The sequence below is a fragment of the Coregonus clupeaformis genome, chromosome 10 (genome assembly GCF_020615455.1).
Source record: "Coregonus clupeaformis isolate EN_2021a chromosome 10, ASM2061545v1, whole genome shotgun sequence".
NCBI lineage: Eukaryota > Metazoa > Chordata > Actinopteri > Salmoniformes > Salmonidae > Coregonus > Coregonus clupeaformis.
The window spans coordinates 41,061,713-41,076,491 of record NC_059201.1 but is presented as its reverse complement, the minus strand read 5'-3'; the positions used below and the strand labels follow the sequence as shown (position 1 = coordinate 41,076,491).

Here is a 14,779-nt window from a genome sequence, read left to right as displayed (position 1 = left end):
ATGCAGTCTTTTTTCAGTATAATTTTTTCATCATTGTGTGTTTATTTCATGAAAATAACTCCAAATATATTTATTTCCCTGGGATTCCTTTGCCATTGAAATGCTCAGTGTGGGCGTGTTGATACAAATGTAAATATATTTACATACACAGCCCTGGTTGGTGTATAGCAGGGGCATTCAACTCTTAAAGCCAATAAATGCTTGATCCGAAAATGTGGTCGGATGCTTCATATGGAGGGTGTGATGCAATTGCGGCGCCTCCAGAAGCATGCAGAGGCCAAATCAAGCTCCGTAACGCATCGCTGTGCGCCTCTCGAATTTTGTAACAATGCAGAGGGCTCCGTATAGCTCCGCATTGACATGATTGGTTGATGGTAGGTGAGGGCGGTAGGGCCTGTATAAACACAAACTCACTTCCTTGACAACTTCCTTCACAACAGCTCTGCACTGCTCCGCGAAGCGCAAGAAGTATGAATGCCCTGACTTCTACAGAGGCTGTATCGCAGTAAATGCTGCACGGCCAACGCAGACGTCAGATTGACCATGGAGCGCATTTTACCCTACGAGGTCAGGAGCCTGCTGGTTTTCTGTTCTACCTGATAATTAATTCCACCCCCCATGCTCTACCAACTGAGCTACAGGAGGCCCTTAAGTAGTTCATAAGATAGTTCATAAGTGCAATTCCTTGAGAGAAAAAATTGCTAGCTAGCAAGGGCAATCATGTTAGTATATTTCTTACTGAGATTACTGGTCTAAAAAAATATATTGGATTTTAAAAAATCAATACCGAAACTTTCAGATGAAGTTTGTGAGTCAATTAAACATGTTCAATTGCTTTCATTAGCTTATTTTCTCACTTCCATGATTTTAAGACAAGGGTTTAGCTATCTTGGAATTAAGAACATTTCCAAGAAGTAATCCTTTTAACTTTATTTTCAAGAATCAAATTTCTTCTTAACTATTTTCTTAGGAAGAAACATAGAAAGAAACTTAAGAACATTTTCAAGAACTTTATTGAGGAATAAAGTTTCTTATGTATAAAGTTTAGGAAGAAATGGGCCCTGTATATTTTCGCTCCAACCCTAAACTAGCACACCTGATTCTAATAATTAACTAGTTGATAAGCTGAATCAGGTTACTTACAACTGGGGTTGGAGTGAAAACCTACAGGAGTGTAACTCTCCAGGAACAGGGTTGGAGAACCCTGCTCTAGAGCCTACCCCGTTTACCCCTTCAAAGAAAGGAGGATACATATGCAAATAAAAGATGACTGGTCATTGGTCTGAATAATCAGATCAGATTGTGATGTCATGCTGTGGGCCAAAAACTCTATCCCACCTGAACAACACATTTTTAGAGTGTTATTTCCACTTCATAGTGTGGAAATATCTTCATCTTTTTTACAGGAAAATCTAGTTTTTTTACTGCACTGCCCCTTTAAGCATTACACTATTACATTTCCACTGCTCAAAACCATATCTGCATCCATATTCCATTCAGACCTCTCAAGAAGTTATGGGTATTTGTTGCCTCAAAGGAGTGACTTTAATGTCATTCTGTGAATGAAGTGGTCTTGAAATTCAATGGAGACTGGTGGACCCGCTGGGAACAAGAGTGTGAAGTGTTGGAATCTGTGGCAATGTGGGGTTAGGGCCAGGGTGATGCAAGGAAAAGGCAGAACAGCATGCGTCTATTGAGCCGATGACAGTTGAGCTTTGGTACTTGATTATAGTCTTAGGGTGTGTGATACTCGTGACTGTCACCTCGGTGAATGATGCATCAATTTAAGTCCATTGGCATGTCATGTTCACACAACACGCTTACTGTTCCCCTAAATAATGTTCATGCATAAGGTTGTATGAAGATTTAGTTCAGATGCTGTACTCATTTGATTAGACCTAGGCAATTTTCTTTGTAACCTTTTATTTATGTTGAGGTCAGAGGACCTCTTTTACGAGGGTTACCTGGCTATACTGCAGTTAGAATCACCATTATTTATCTAGCCCAATATGCCTTTAAAATAATTATCTGCTGACTTTGTCGTCTTTTTTCTCTGATGTATGTAACATACCCAGGAGGTGTAATATTGTACTGTATTACCACACAGGGTGTCACTACGTTTGGCAGTCCCATAGTCAACATGTCTGGCCGTTGCTGCCCCACCCCCTACAGTACAGACATCCAGACTAAACAGTAACAGACTCTGACCATTCTGTTGCTGTAATACATTGACCCGAAAGGAACTGTGAACTTCCTCTCAGATGAGCAGGGAAAGATAGAGAAGAGGACATAACCCTCATGTCAGAGGAATTAATAATGAAATACAATGGTAATTGAGGAGTAGCTATAGGGTAGGCTAATGGTTCACTGTCTGGTATGACGTTAATTCATACATTCACAACACAATTTGTTTTATGGACCTCCCAAATCCTATTTTGAGTTATCACTGAAAAGTGATGGAGTAAGAATGGAGCCGATGGAGTAAATACTGGATCATGTTCAGTACACACTAAATAAGAGCAAGTGTTTTAAGAATGTTTTTTGAGCCATTAAATTAAAGGGAGTAACATTAGACATGTCCTAAATAGCACTGTCTTTTATCCTCAACAACACCAAACCCATTTTGCATTAGGCTACTTCCCCCATTTTTTGTGTGATGTGGTTGTGGTTTAACCCATGCTCCCAAAACACATTTGAAGTGCTCATTAGACTCTTAAAAACAGTCCCTCTGGTTAGCAAGTGTATTTCTCTTTGCCAAAAATATCCTGCACCCCACAGAATGCTAAGTAGAGGACAGGCGTCAGCGACGAGGTCCTCTCCGGTGCTTTCTGTGAAGCGGTGTTGATGGCTTTAAGTGCAGCCACTGTGGTAATGAGTGAGGAGGGTTGTATTCCTGCAAATCACAGCTTGGAGCCATCTTGGGTTTGGATGCTGGTGTGGCAGCCGGAGACTGTGGTTACATCCCAAATGGCACCCTATTCGCTATTTTCGAAAGTAGTGCACTATATAGGGAATTGCCAGGGTGTTATTTGGGAGGCAACCTGTGCCGTCCACATCAGAGATGTTCCAGTCTCTGCTTTGGCTCATTTCAAATACATTTCCATTACACATCTTCATTATGGGAGCCTCACAAGGCCACCCAGGCACCGACCAGAAGGGCAGGAGAGTTCAGTAGCCCTGAGAGTCTTGTTTACTTGGTGTTCTCAAAACCTCTTTCAACTAGCAATTACTTTTCAGAGCACCAGTAATCTAGAATAATTGTAAATGACTAATTACCGATGCCAGAGCTGGAGCCAGTAAAGTTGTTAAGTGTTACGTGTGGAAAAGGTTTGACTGTTTCCTTCCTTCTCACTCTGGCAGCTGACTGAGGGTAATGCTAAGTTGCTACGTATAGCCTAGCAATTCCGTTATGTTGTTATAAAGACACAAGATCATTCAGGGAATGTTGTTTTGCCAGCTGCTATGTTCCCTTCAACAAAACCCAATTTGTGTCTCTCTGGGATTTCTGGTTGACATGACCCATCTTTTAACGTCCTCAATGTGAATCAAGGCAGGGTTGGTTTTGTGGTGGACGGGAGCCTGTATGTGTCTCTGCACTCTGCAGCACTCATGGCAATGTCCTGCGTGTCAGCAGACATCGGCCTAGTCTAAGACAGACTGACCCCAGAGGGTACTCATTGAGCGAGAGAGAGGGGAAGAGTGCAGGGCCTAGTCACCCATGAGGTTTTTGTTGTCACGGTTGATTGTGTGGTAGTGTAAAAGCAGAATGTGCTACTTCCAGCTTTGTGCCGAGACATGGTTCACTGCCACATTCAGTACACATGAGTTTCCTGTGTGAATGGGCTGGACTGTGGGAGGGGATCACCACAACAACACCCCTTCAGAGTCGCCTGTGTACACTCAGCTCCCACACTCAGCTCCCACCCACCGACTATAGACCAAGGAATCATCCCACATGGCACTCTATTCCCTTTTATAGTGCACTACTTTTGACCAAGGGTCATAGGGTGCATAGTAGGGCACTATATAGGAATAGGGTGCCATTTGGGACGCAGACCCAGAAAGTGAGGCGATCTGCAGGGCCTTATACAAGGCTTAAGGAGGAGGCTCTCTCCCATGGAAATCCTATATATGTCGAACAAAGCACTGTGTGGCTGTGCAACACGTCTCCTTTCACTTCTTGGGCCAGCTAAATTTGCCTCACATGCTGTCTTTGGACTTCAAATCAAGTTTTATTTGTCACATGCACTGAATACAACAGGTGTAGACCTTACCGTGAAATGCTTACTTACAAGCCCTTAACCAACAATGCAGTTCAATAAATAGTTATTTAGAATATTTACTAAATAAACTAAAGTAAAAAATAAAATAGTAAGTAACACAATAAAATAACAATAACGAGGCTATATACAGGGGGTACCGGTACTGAGTCTATATGCTGGGTACAGGTTATTCGAGGTAATTTGTACATGAAGGTAGGGGTAAAGTGATAATGCATAGATAATAAACAGTGAGTAGCAGCAGTGGGGGGGTCAATGTAAATAGTCCGGGTGGTCATTTGATTAATTGTTCAGCAGTCTTATGGCTTGGGGGTAGAAGTTGTTAAGGAGCCTTTTGGACCTAGACGTACTGCTTGCCGTACGGTAGCAGAGAGAACAGTCTATGACTTTGGTGACTGTAGTCTTTGACAAAAAAATGTGGGGGGCCCTTCCTCTGACACCGCCTAGTATATAGGTCCTGGATGGCAGGAAGCTTGGTCCCAGTGATGTACTAGACTGTACGCAATACCCTCTGTAGCGCCTTACGGTCGGATGCCGATCTTTTGATTGTACAGTGAGTGAATTGTGGAATGTGCCAGCCTTTATGGCACTTGGGCAAGACCACAGATACTACCCTACTTTTAGGTTATAACTACTTTACTACCAGGATCATTTATGAACTTGGAGCAACTGGGGTTTAAAGTCTGTTAGTAATGGAATTGGCTGAACTAGATATCTGCCTCTTTCTTAACTGCTGCTGTCTTGGTGCCATGTCTTTGGTGATTTGATAGCCTGCTGTCTGGGAATTGTGGGGGCTTGTTCAGGGTCCCTAGGCGCCTGCATTCTTTGAGAGCCAGAGTGAATATCGGGATTCAGAGTGTATGTGAGCCATGCAGTGGAGGAGCAGGTGCTGTGTGTCCACACATTCTGATTCCCACCACCATGTGCTTCCCTCCCTGGTGGGTAATGGGCATTTTGGGTCCTCCTCTGGCTCACACACGCCTACTTATACCAAAGGGCTCAGACACAGCAGTAGCGGTTGCTGGCCCAGAGTACTTAGCACCTCTGAACGTAATTTGCCAACCAAGTGCACACCAATTTTACATGTAGAATCGTGTGGAAATATGTCAGCAGTCAGACATCTAAAGTGGGTGGTCCCTAATGCCGGGTGTACACTACAGAACTTTCAAAATCCTAACATCTCTGAGCCTCTCATATTAAATGACCGCCTTTCCTGTAGTTTTGTGTCTTGCCAATGTAGTGGTGCGCACACTAAACGATCTGGCACAGATGGGGTGTCACACACTACAAGATTCTTCACTTGCTCGTGAAGATTCTCGATACCACCATGCTGTCTTGCGAAAACAATTATGTGATTAGATTGTGTAGCTAGAACGAGCTGTGGCACAAAGCAGCCTCATAAACGTTTTCAGTTAGACATTCACAAATCAAAGCACATTTTATTTGTCACGTGCCGAAAACAACCGGTGTAGCCCTTACCACACATGCCATACAGTTGAATTGAATAACATTGCTTGTGAATTTCAGAGCTATAACGACTTGACGCTTTGGTTAAAGGAAAGTACAAACGCATACTAGTAGTAGTCATCACTCCTGCTCAAGAGTCTATATATTCTGGGTGATGCAAAACAACGTCATCTCATTGGCTATTGCTGACCACCGTTCTCAAAACTAGTCGTTGCACATCTCACAGTACAAGAGCATTGCATATTTTGTGCCTATTAAAATCAAACATGTTTGAAAATATCGGGACGTCTGGGACTGCTCAAAGATGGGATCGGTAGCCCTCAGATTGCGTCTCTGACCCGCTCACATTAAATGAGTGTCAGTGACGGCCGCACGCCCAGACTAGGCAACGACATGGGGATTTTGTCTCCGATCTCAAAAACGTGTCTGGGACAGCTAAATCGGGGCCAAAATCGTGTAGTGTACACCCAGCTTAAAAAACAGCGCGCTGAACGATCAGCAGACAAACACTAGATCCACTTTCGGTGCATGTGTGTGAGCCTAAAGATCTGAATGCACTTGAGCAATGAGTTTAACTGCTACAGTATATCTCAGAGGATCAAAATGTATTAGAGGATTGAGAAATAGCCTAGTCAATAAATGTGATGTTTGGTGGTAGAATAGGCCTACATTCTCTATGAAATAGCTCTCTGGGATGTGCCTTCAGACAGTATTCACACCTCTTGAATTTTTTCACATTTTGTTGTGTTACAGCCTGAATTTAAATTTGATTAAATTGAGATTTTGTGCCACTGATCTACACACAATACCTCATAATGTCAAAGTGGAATTATGTTTTTAGAAATGTTAACTAATTAATAAAAAATGAAAAGCTGAAATGTCTTGAGTCAATAAGTATTCAACCCCTTTGTTGTGGCAAGCTTAAATAAGTTCAGGTTTAAAAATGTCACATAGTCAATCAATCAATCAATTTTATTTTATATAGCCCTTCTTACATCAGCTAATATCTCGAAGTGCTTTACAGAAACCCAGCCTAAAACCCCAAACAGCTAGTAATGCAGGTGTAGAAGCACGGTGGCTAGGAAAAACTCCCTAGAAAGGCCAAAACCTAGGAAGAAACCTAGAGAGGAACCAGGCTATGAGGGGTGGCCAGTCCTCTTCTGGCTGTGCCGGGTGGAGATTATAACAGAACCATGCCAAGATGTTAAAAAATGTTCATAAGTGACAAGCATGGTCAAATAATAATCAGGAATAAATCTCAGTTGGCTTTTCATAGCCGATCATTAAGAGTTGAAAACAGCAGGTCTGGGACAGGTAGGGGTTCCATAACCGCAGGCAGAACAGTTGAAACTGGAATAGCAGCAAGGCCAGGCGGACTGGGGACAGCAAGGAGTCACCACGGCCGGTAGTCCCGACGTATGGTCCTAGGGCTCAGGTCTCTCAGTTGGCTTTTCATAGCCGATCATTAAGAGTTGAAAACAGCAGGTCTGGGACAGGTAGGGGTTTCGTAACCGCAGGCAGAACAGTTGAAACTGGAATAGCAGCAAGGCCAGGCGGACTGGGGACAGCAAGGTGTCAGCATGCCCGGTAGTCCTGACGTATGGTCCTAGGGCTCAGGTTCTCAGAGAGAAAGAGAGAACGAGAGAATTAGAGAGAGCATACTTAAACTTAACATAGTAAGTTGCATGGACTCACTATGTGTGCAATAATAGTGTTTAACATTATTTTTTTATGACTACCCGATCTCTGTACCCCACACATACAATTATCTGTAAGCTCCCTCAGTCAAGCAGTGAATTTCAAGCACAGATTAAACCGCAAAGACCAGGGAGGTTTTCCGATGCCTCGCAAAGAAGGGCACCTATTGGTAGATGTGTAAAAAATTATAGCAAGCTTTGAATATCCCTTTGAGCATGGTGAAGTTATTAATTACACTTTGGATGGTGTATCAATACAACCAGTCACTAAAAAGATACAGGCGCCCTTCCTAACTCAGTTGCCGGAGAGGAAGGAAACCGCTCAGGGATTTCACCACGAGGCCAATGGTGGCTTTAAAGCAGTTACAGAGTTTAATCGCTGTGATAGGACAAAACTGAGGATGGATCAACAACATTGTAATTACTACACAATACTAACCTAATTGACAGAGTGAAAAGAAGGAAGCCTGTACAGAATACAAATATTCCAAAACATGCATCCTGTTTGCAACAAGGCACTAAAGTAATACTGCAAAAAATGTGGCAAAGAAATTAACTGTTTGTCCTGAATACACAGCGTTATATTTGGGGCAAATCCAACAAAACACATCACTAGGTACCACTCTTAATATTTTCAAGCATAGTGGTGGCTGCATCATGTTATGGGTATGCTTGTCATCGGCAAGGACTAGGGAGTTCTTTTTTGGAAATAAATTAACGAAATAGAGCTAAGCACAGGCAAAATCCTAGAAGAAAACTTGGTTCAGTCTGCTTTCCAACAGACACTGGGAGACAAATTCACCTTTCAGCAGGACAATTACCTATAAGGCCAAATATAGAGTGGAGTTGCTTACAAAGATGACATTGAATGTTCCTGAGTGGCCTAGTTACAGTTTGGACTTAAATCGGCGTGAAAATCTATGGCAAGACTTGAAAATGGCTGTCTAGCAATGATCAACAACCAACTTGACAGAGCTTGAAGAATAAAAAAATTAAACAAGGGCAAATATTGTACAATCTAGGTATGCAAGGCTCTTAGAGGCTTACCCAGAAAGAATCACAGCTGTAATCGCAGCCAAAGGTGATTCTAACATGTATTGACTCAGAGGGTTGAATACCCTTTTTTTATGTTAGCATTTTTCTTCTACTTTGATATTACAGAGTATTTTGTGTAGATCGTTGACAAAAAAATTACAATGAAATCAATTTTAATCCCACTTTGTAACACAACTAAATGTGGAAAAAGTGGCGTGAATACTTTCTTTCTGAAGGCACTGTAAGTGAATCTAAGTTATTTTAAGTCTTCGAAACTGTGTTTATTTTTAAAGGAACTCCGTCCGGCTTTTAACTTATTCCTGAAAGTTGTAATAGTACAAGGTACAATTTCGAAATTTGGTAGTGCAACAGCAGTTTTTCCTCTTGTAATGTCAGTCATTGCAGACCTTAGAGAGCTATAGCTGCAACATTTTATCTACCAACAAGAGGGGTGTGAACAGTTTGTGTCATGAACAGTGCTTGTGCCCATAGAAATGACATGGCGCTCGCTTGCAGGATGTTCCCTAATGCTGTAAGGGCGGCCTGAGTGAAGACGTTTGGGAACCCCTGCTCTAAACTGCTGTATGGATTTAAAACCAAATGCATAACTAATTTGGATATGCCTAGTTCCAAGACAACTTACTGAAATGGTCAGGAGAGTGCAGTAAATGTACATTCTAACAAATCAGTATGAATGTTTATGCATGTTTTAAAAGTGATAACTTGTGTCTGAACATGGTACACTTTTGTGTGGTTCTCATAAACAAACCTTTATTGAGCTGTAGCCAAAGTTATAGCCATGGTAACATTTCTGTGAAGATATAGGAAAAAACATTAGACTTACAGCTAACAATGATTCACTCTCATTACTTCTATTACAAATAATTGTGATTTCAGTGTTCTTGTGAAATCAATAACGTCAGACTATGATAAAATGCCCATTGACATTTGACACATACGGTTCGTTGTAGCCTAATCTCTCTTCATACTGTACCTGGTTGTCACTTCACACCTTGATAAGGGAGTAATTGAAATGTAACAATTCCCATTATCATCATTGTTTACACAGTTCAAAGCAGTGCACTAAATGGCTTCCTGTCCTGAAGGTTCAGCAGTGCACAGGTATGCGCCATGCGCGCCTTCACAAACTACTCCCCTTTCGTGGGTGAGTCACCCTTCTCCTACCTTACTTATAATGGCAGTTCTCCTTTCAATCCCTTCCATTCAAGTGGGGAATACGAAAATAGTTAGGCAGTTTTCAGGAGTCTACTTTTGAAGCAGGTTATTGAAAATGTAAGTGCATTTCCTTTTAATGTGCTTCAACTTTACGCACAGCATATATACGCAACATGCTTTCCGACTTGTTGTGCAGTTGAAATGACCATTTAGTTTACTGTTTATAATCTAAATACGTTATTTTCTTTTAAATCCTGAAACGTAACCTATGCTGAGAGTCATTTATTTAGTTGTAATTCCTTGTCCACTATCCTTTATTAGGAGAACCAAGTTATTATTGAAATAGAAAACGTTTGTTGCGTAGGCCAAATGCCCTTTCATTATTATGATCTTCGTTTTAGTTGACTCAGTAATCATGGCTATTGGAAGCGTGTGGGGGGTCGTGTAGATGTGTTAGATTAAAATATTTGTTTTAAGTGACGGGGGCTGTTGTCTCAATTGTTATACAGTTGTTATGCTTCATGCAAGCTACCTGGGGAGATGATGGACACTTGATTGACGCAGAATCAATTGTTTCCTGTTTAACGCCTACGTCAGTATTTCGTTGAAATGTTTAGACTTTGTCTTTTGTGTCTGCCTTTGCCTTGCTGTATACTTTATCATTTGGCTTTGTAGATATTGACGTTCTAGTCTCTTAATCATGAATAGCCCATTCACTGTCTCGGGTAATACATTATGCCCCTGTTCTCACGCATCATGAGTTTTATTATAACAACGTTTATTGCGTGTTGTATATTAAGAATTCCCTAAGATTATATATATCGTGGCAGCTTTCCACAAAAAACCTGCCTTGCATACTGTAGACCTGAGATTTGAATTTCATTCCGTTATAACCTCATCCCAAATGTCTCAATATGCGCTAAAGGTGAATTGCATTTGGATTTAAGCAGTTTCGGGACAATAAACACATTGTTGTCAATACGCCTTCTGCACACAGTTGCATCAGCCAATTCAATTGCCCTGCTTTTTTTTCTCTCAAGTAATCATTGCCTGAACTGAGATTTTAGTCAGTCACTCTAATAATGTGGGAGTTTCACAAACCGCTCTACAGTCACAGGAAGCTCCCTAGACTCTGTATAGCAAGAGGCGCATGTCCTACTAGTCATGCATCGGACACAGTATATGGATCTGGGATCAAGATGATGTCAGCAGGATCATGTCATACCGGAGTCATTCCACCAGCTGGCCTCTAGCTGAAGGAGCCAAATTGGCTTCAAGGACATGGTCAACCAAAGTAACATTTGGTTGGAGAAACTCGGACAGTGGACAGACTGAATCTGACCTAAATGGCCACATGTACTCCTAAATCTCTACCCATTAGGGCCAGAAGAGGACTGGCCACGCCTTGGCGCCTTGTTCCTCTCTAGATTTCTTCCTAGGTTCCTGCCTTCTAGGGAGTTTTTCCTAGCCACTGCTTCTGCATTGCTTTGGGGTTTTAGGCTGGGTATCTGTAAATCAATCTATAAAGCACTTTGTGACAACTGCTGATGTAAAACGGCTTTATAAAATACATTTGACAGAATCTACAGCAATTTTGATTGACACGCTAAAGTGTATAACTTTGATCATCCTTTTTTAGTACATAGATTACCGGGAAGACCTATCTAATAAAAAGAAAGAAAGAAAAATATCAAAAAAACTAACTCACTAACTGTAAGTCGCTCTGGATAAGAGCGTCTGCTAAATGACTTTCAATCAATCAATCAATCAATTTTATTTTATATAGCCCTTCTTACATCAGCTAATATCTCGAAGTGCTGTACAGAAACCCAGCCTAAAACCCCAAACAGCTAGTAATGCAGGTGTAGAAGCACGGTGGCTAGGAAAAACTCCCTAGAAAGGCCAAAACCTAGGAAGAAACCTAGAGAGGAACCAGGCTATGAGGGGTGGCCAGTCCTCTTCTGGCTGTGCCGGGTGGAGATTATAACAGAACCATGCCAAGATGTTCAAAAATGTTCATAAGTGACAAGCATGGTCAAATAATAATCAGGAATAAATCTCAGTTGGCTTTTCATAGCCGATCATTAAGAGTTGAAAACAGCAGGTCTGGGACAGGTAGGGGTTCCATAACCGCAGGCAGAACAGTTGAAACTGGAATAACAGCAAGGCCAGACGGACTGGGGACAGCAAGGAGTCACCACGGCCGGTAGTCCCGACGTATGGTCCTAGGGCTCAGGTCTCTCAGTTGGCTTTTCATAGCCGATCATTAAGAGTTGAAAACAGCAGGTCTGGGACAGGTAGGGGTTTCGTAACCGCAGGCAGAACAGTTGAAACTGGAATAGCAGCAAGGCCAGGCGGACTGGGGACAGCAAGGTGTCAGCATGCCCGGTAGTCCTGACGTATGGTCCTAGGGCTCAGGTTCTCAGAGAGAAAGAGAGAACGAGAGAATTAGAGAGAGCATACTTAAATTCACACAGGACACTGGATAAGACAGGAGAAGTACTCCAGGTATAACCAACTAACCCCAGCCCCCCGACACATACACTACTGCAGCATAAATACTGGAGGCTGAGACAGGAGCGGTCCGGAGACACTGTGGCCCCATCCGAAGAAACCCCGGACAGGGCCAAACAGGAAGGATATAACCCCACCCACTCTGCCAAAGCACAGCCCCCGCACCACCAGAGGGATATCCTCAACCACCAACTTACAATCCTGAGACAAGGCCGAGTATAGCCCACAGAGGTCTCCACCACAGCACAAACCAAGGGGGGGCGCCAACCCAGACAGGAAGATCACGTCAGTAACTCAACCCACTCAAGTGACGCACCCCTCCTAGGGACGGCATGAAAGAGCACCAGCAAGCCAGTGACTCAGCCCCTGTAACAGCCCCTGTAACTTTCCTCTATATTAGCTGTCTATTTACCACCAGGAACCGATGCTGGCACTAAGACCACATTCAAGGCGGGCCATAAGCAAACAAGAAAATGCTCACCCCGAGGCGGCTTGCAGGTAAATCGAAATCTTTCTTACCTCATTTCTACCAGCATGTCACCTGTGTAAGTAGAGGCAAACAAAATCTAGATCACCTTTACTCCACACAAAGCTCTCCCTCGCCCTCTAGTTGGCAAATCTGACTATACAAGCAAAAACTCAAACCAGAAGTACCAGTGACACGCTCAATATGGAAGTCATCCGATGAAGGGGATGCTAAGCTGCAGGACTGTTTTGCTAGCACAGACTGGAACATGTTCCGGGATTCATCCGATGGCATCGAGGAGTTTACCATATCAGTAACCAGCTTCATTAATAAGTGCATCTACAACTTGTCCCCACAGTGACCATAGTACATATCCCAACCAGAAGCAATGGATTACAGGCAAGATACGCACTGAGCTAAAGGCTAGTGCTGCCGCTTTCAATGAGCGGGACACTAATCCGGACGCTTGTAAGAAATCCTGCTACGCCCTCCGATGAACCATCAAACAGGCAAAGTGTCAATACAGGACGAAGATCGAATCAAATTTTATTTGCAACATGCGCCGAATACAACAGATGTAGACATTACAGTGAAATGCTTACTTACAAGCCCTTAACCAACAATGCAGTTTTGAGAAAAAACAAACAAAAAAAGTGTTAAGTAAAACATTTAAAAATAAAAATAGCAAATAATTAAAGAGCAGCAGTCAAATAAAATAACAGTAGGGAGGCTATATACAGGGGGTACCGGTACAGAGTCAATGTGCGGGGGCACCGGTTAGTCGAGGGTAATTGAGGTAATATGTACATGTGGGTAGAGTTAAAGTGACTATGCATAAATAATAAACAGAGTAGCAGCAGCGTAAAAAGATGGGTGGGGTGGGGTGGAGGGGCAATGCAAATAGTCCGGGTAGCCATGATTAGCTGTTCAGGAGTCTTATGGCTTGGGGTTAGAAGCTGTTAAGAAGCCTTTTGGACCTAGAATTGGCGCTCCGGTACCGCTTGCTGTGCGGTAGCAGAGAGAACAGTCTATGACTAGGGTGGCTGGAGTCCTTGATAATTTTTAGGGCCTTCCTCTGACACCGCCTAGTATAGAGGTCCTGGATGTCAGGAAGCTTGGCCCCAGAGGTACTGGGCCGTACGCACTACCCTCTGTAGTGCCTTGCGGTCGGAGGCCGAGCAGTTGCCATACCAGGCGGTGATGCAACCAGTCAGGATGCTCTCGATGGTACAGCTGTATAACCTTTTGAGGATCTGAGGACGCATGCCAAATCTTTTCAGTCTCCTGAGTGGGAATAGGCTTTGTCGTGCCCTCTTCACGACTGTCTTGGTGTGTTTGGACCATGATAGTTTGTTGGTGATGTGGACACCAAGGAACGGAAGCTCTCAACCTGTTCCACTACAGCCCGTCGATGAGAATGGGGGCGTGCTCAGTCCTCTTTTTTTTCCTGTAGTCCACAATCATCTCCTTTGTCTTGATCACGTTGAGGGAGAGGTTGTTATGCTGGCACCACGTGGCCAGGTCTCTGACCTCCTCCCTATAGGCTGTCTCATCGTTGTCGGTGATCAGGCCTATCACTGTTGTGTCGTGGGCAAACGTAATGATGGTGTTGGAGTCGTGCCTGGCCATGCAGTCAGGAGGGGACTGAGCACGCACCCCTGAGGGGCCCCCGTGTTGAGGATCAGCGTGGCAGATGTGTTGTTACCTACCCTTACCACCTGGGGGTGGCCCGTCAGGAAGTCCAGGGTCCAGTTGCAGTGGGAGGTGTTTAGTCCCAGGGTCCTTAGCTTAGTGATGAGCTTTGAGGGCATTATGGTGTTGAACACTGAGCTGTAGTCAATGAATAGAATTCTCACCTAGGTGTTCCTCTTGTCCAGGTGGGAAAGGGCAGTGTGGAGTGCAATAGAGATTGCATCATCTGTGGATCTGTTGGGGCGGTATGCAAATTGGAGTGGGTCTAGGGTTTCTGGGATAATGTGTTGATGTGAGCAATGACCAGCCTTTCAAAGCACTTCATGGCTACAGACGTGAGTGCTACGGGTCGGTAGTCATTTAGGCAGGTTATCTTAGTGTTCTTGGGCACAGGGACTATGGTGGTCTGCTTGAAACATATTGGTCAGTGAAGACACTTGCTAGTTGGTCAG

At 43.4% G+C, this 14,779-nt stretch overlaps 1 protein-coding gene across 3 annotated transcripts in view; it reads left to right on the top strand.

Annotated features, from left to right (window-relative positions):
• The window catches only part of LOC121575900 (innate immunity activator protein), a 39,726-nt gene that overhangs the window by 6,623 nt on the left and 18,324 nt on the right, over positions 1-14,779 (top strand). The window contains exon 1 of one of the 3 annotated variants that reach the window (XM_041889191.1): positions 9,688-9,772. The exons of the other annotated variants lie outside the window; for them this stretch is intronic. The gene's annotated coding sequence lies outside the window, so the exon portion shown is untranslated. Of the gene's footprint in view, positions 1-9,687; positions 9,773-14,779 lie in introns of those variants that run through there. 3 annotated transcript variants of the gene reach the window in all.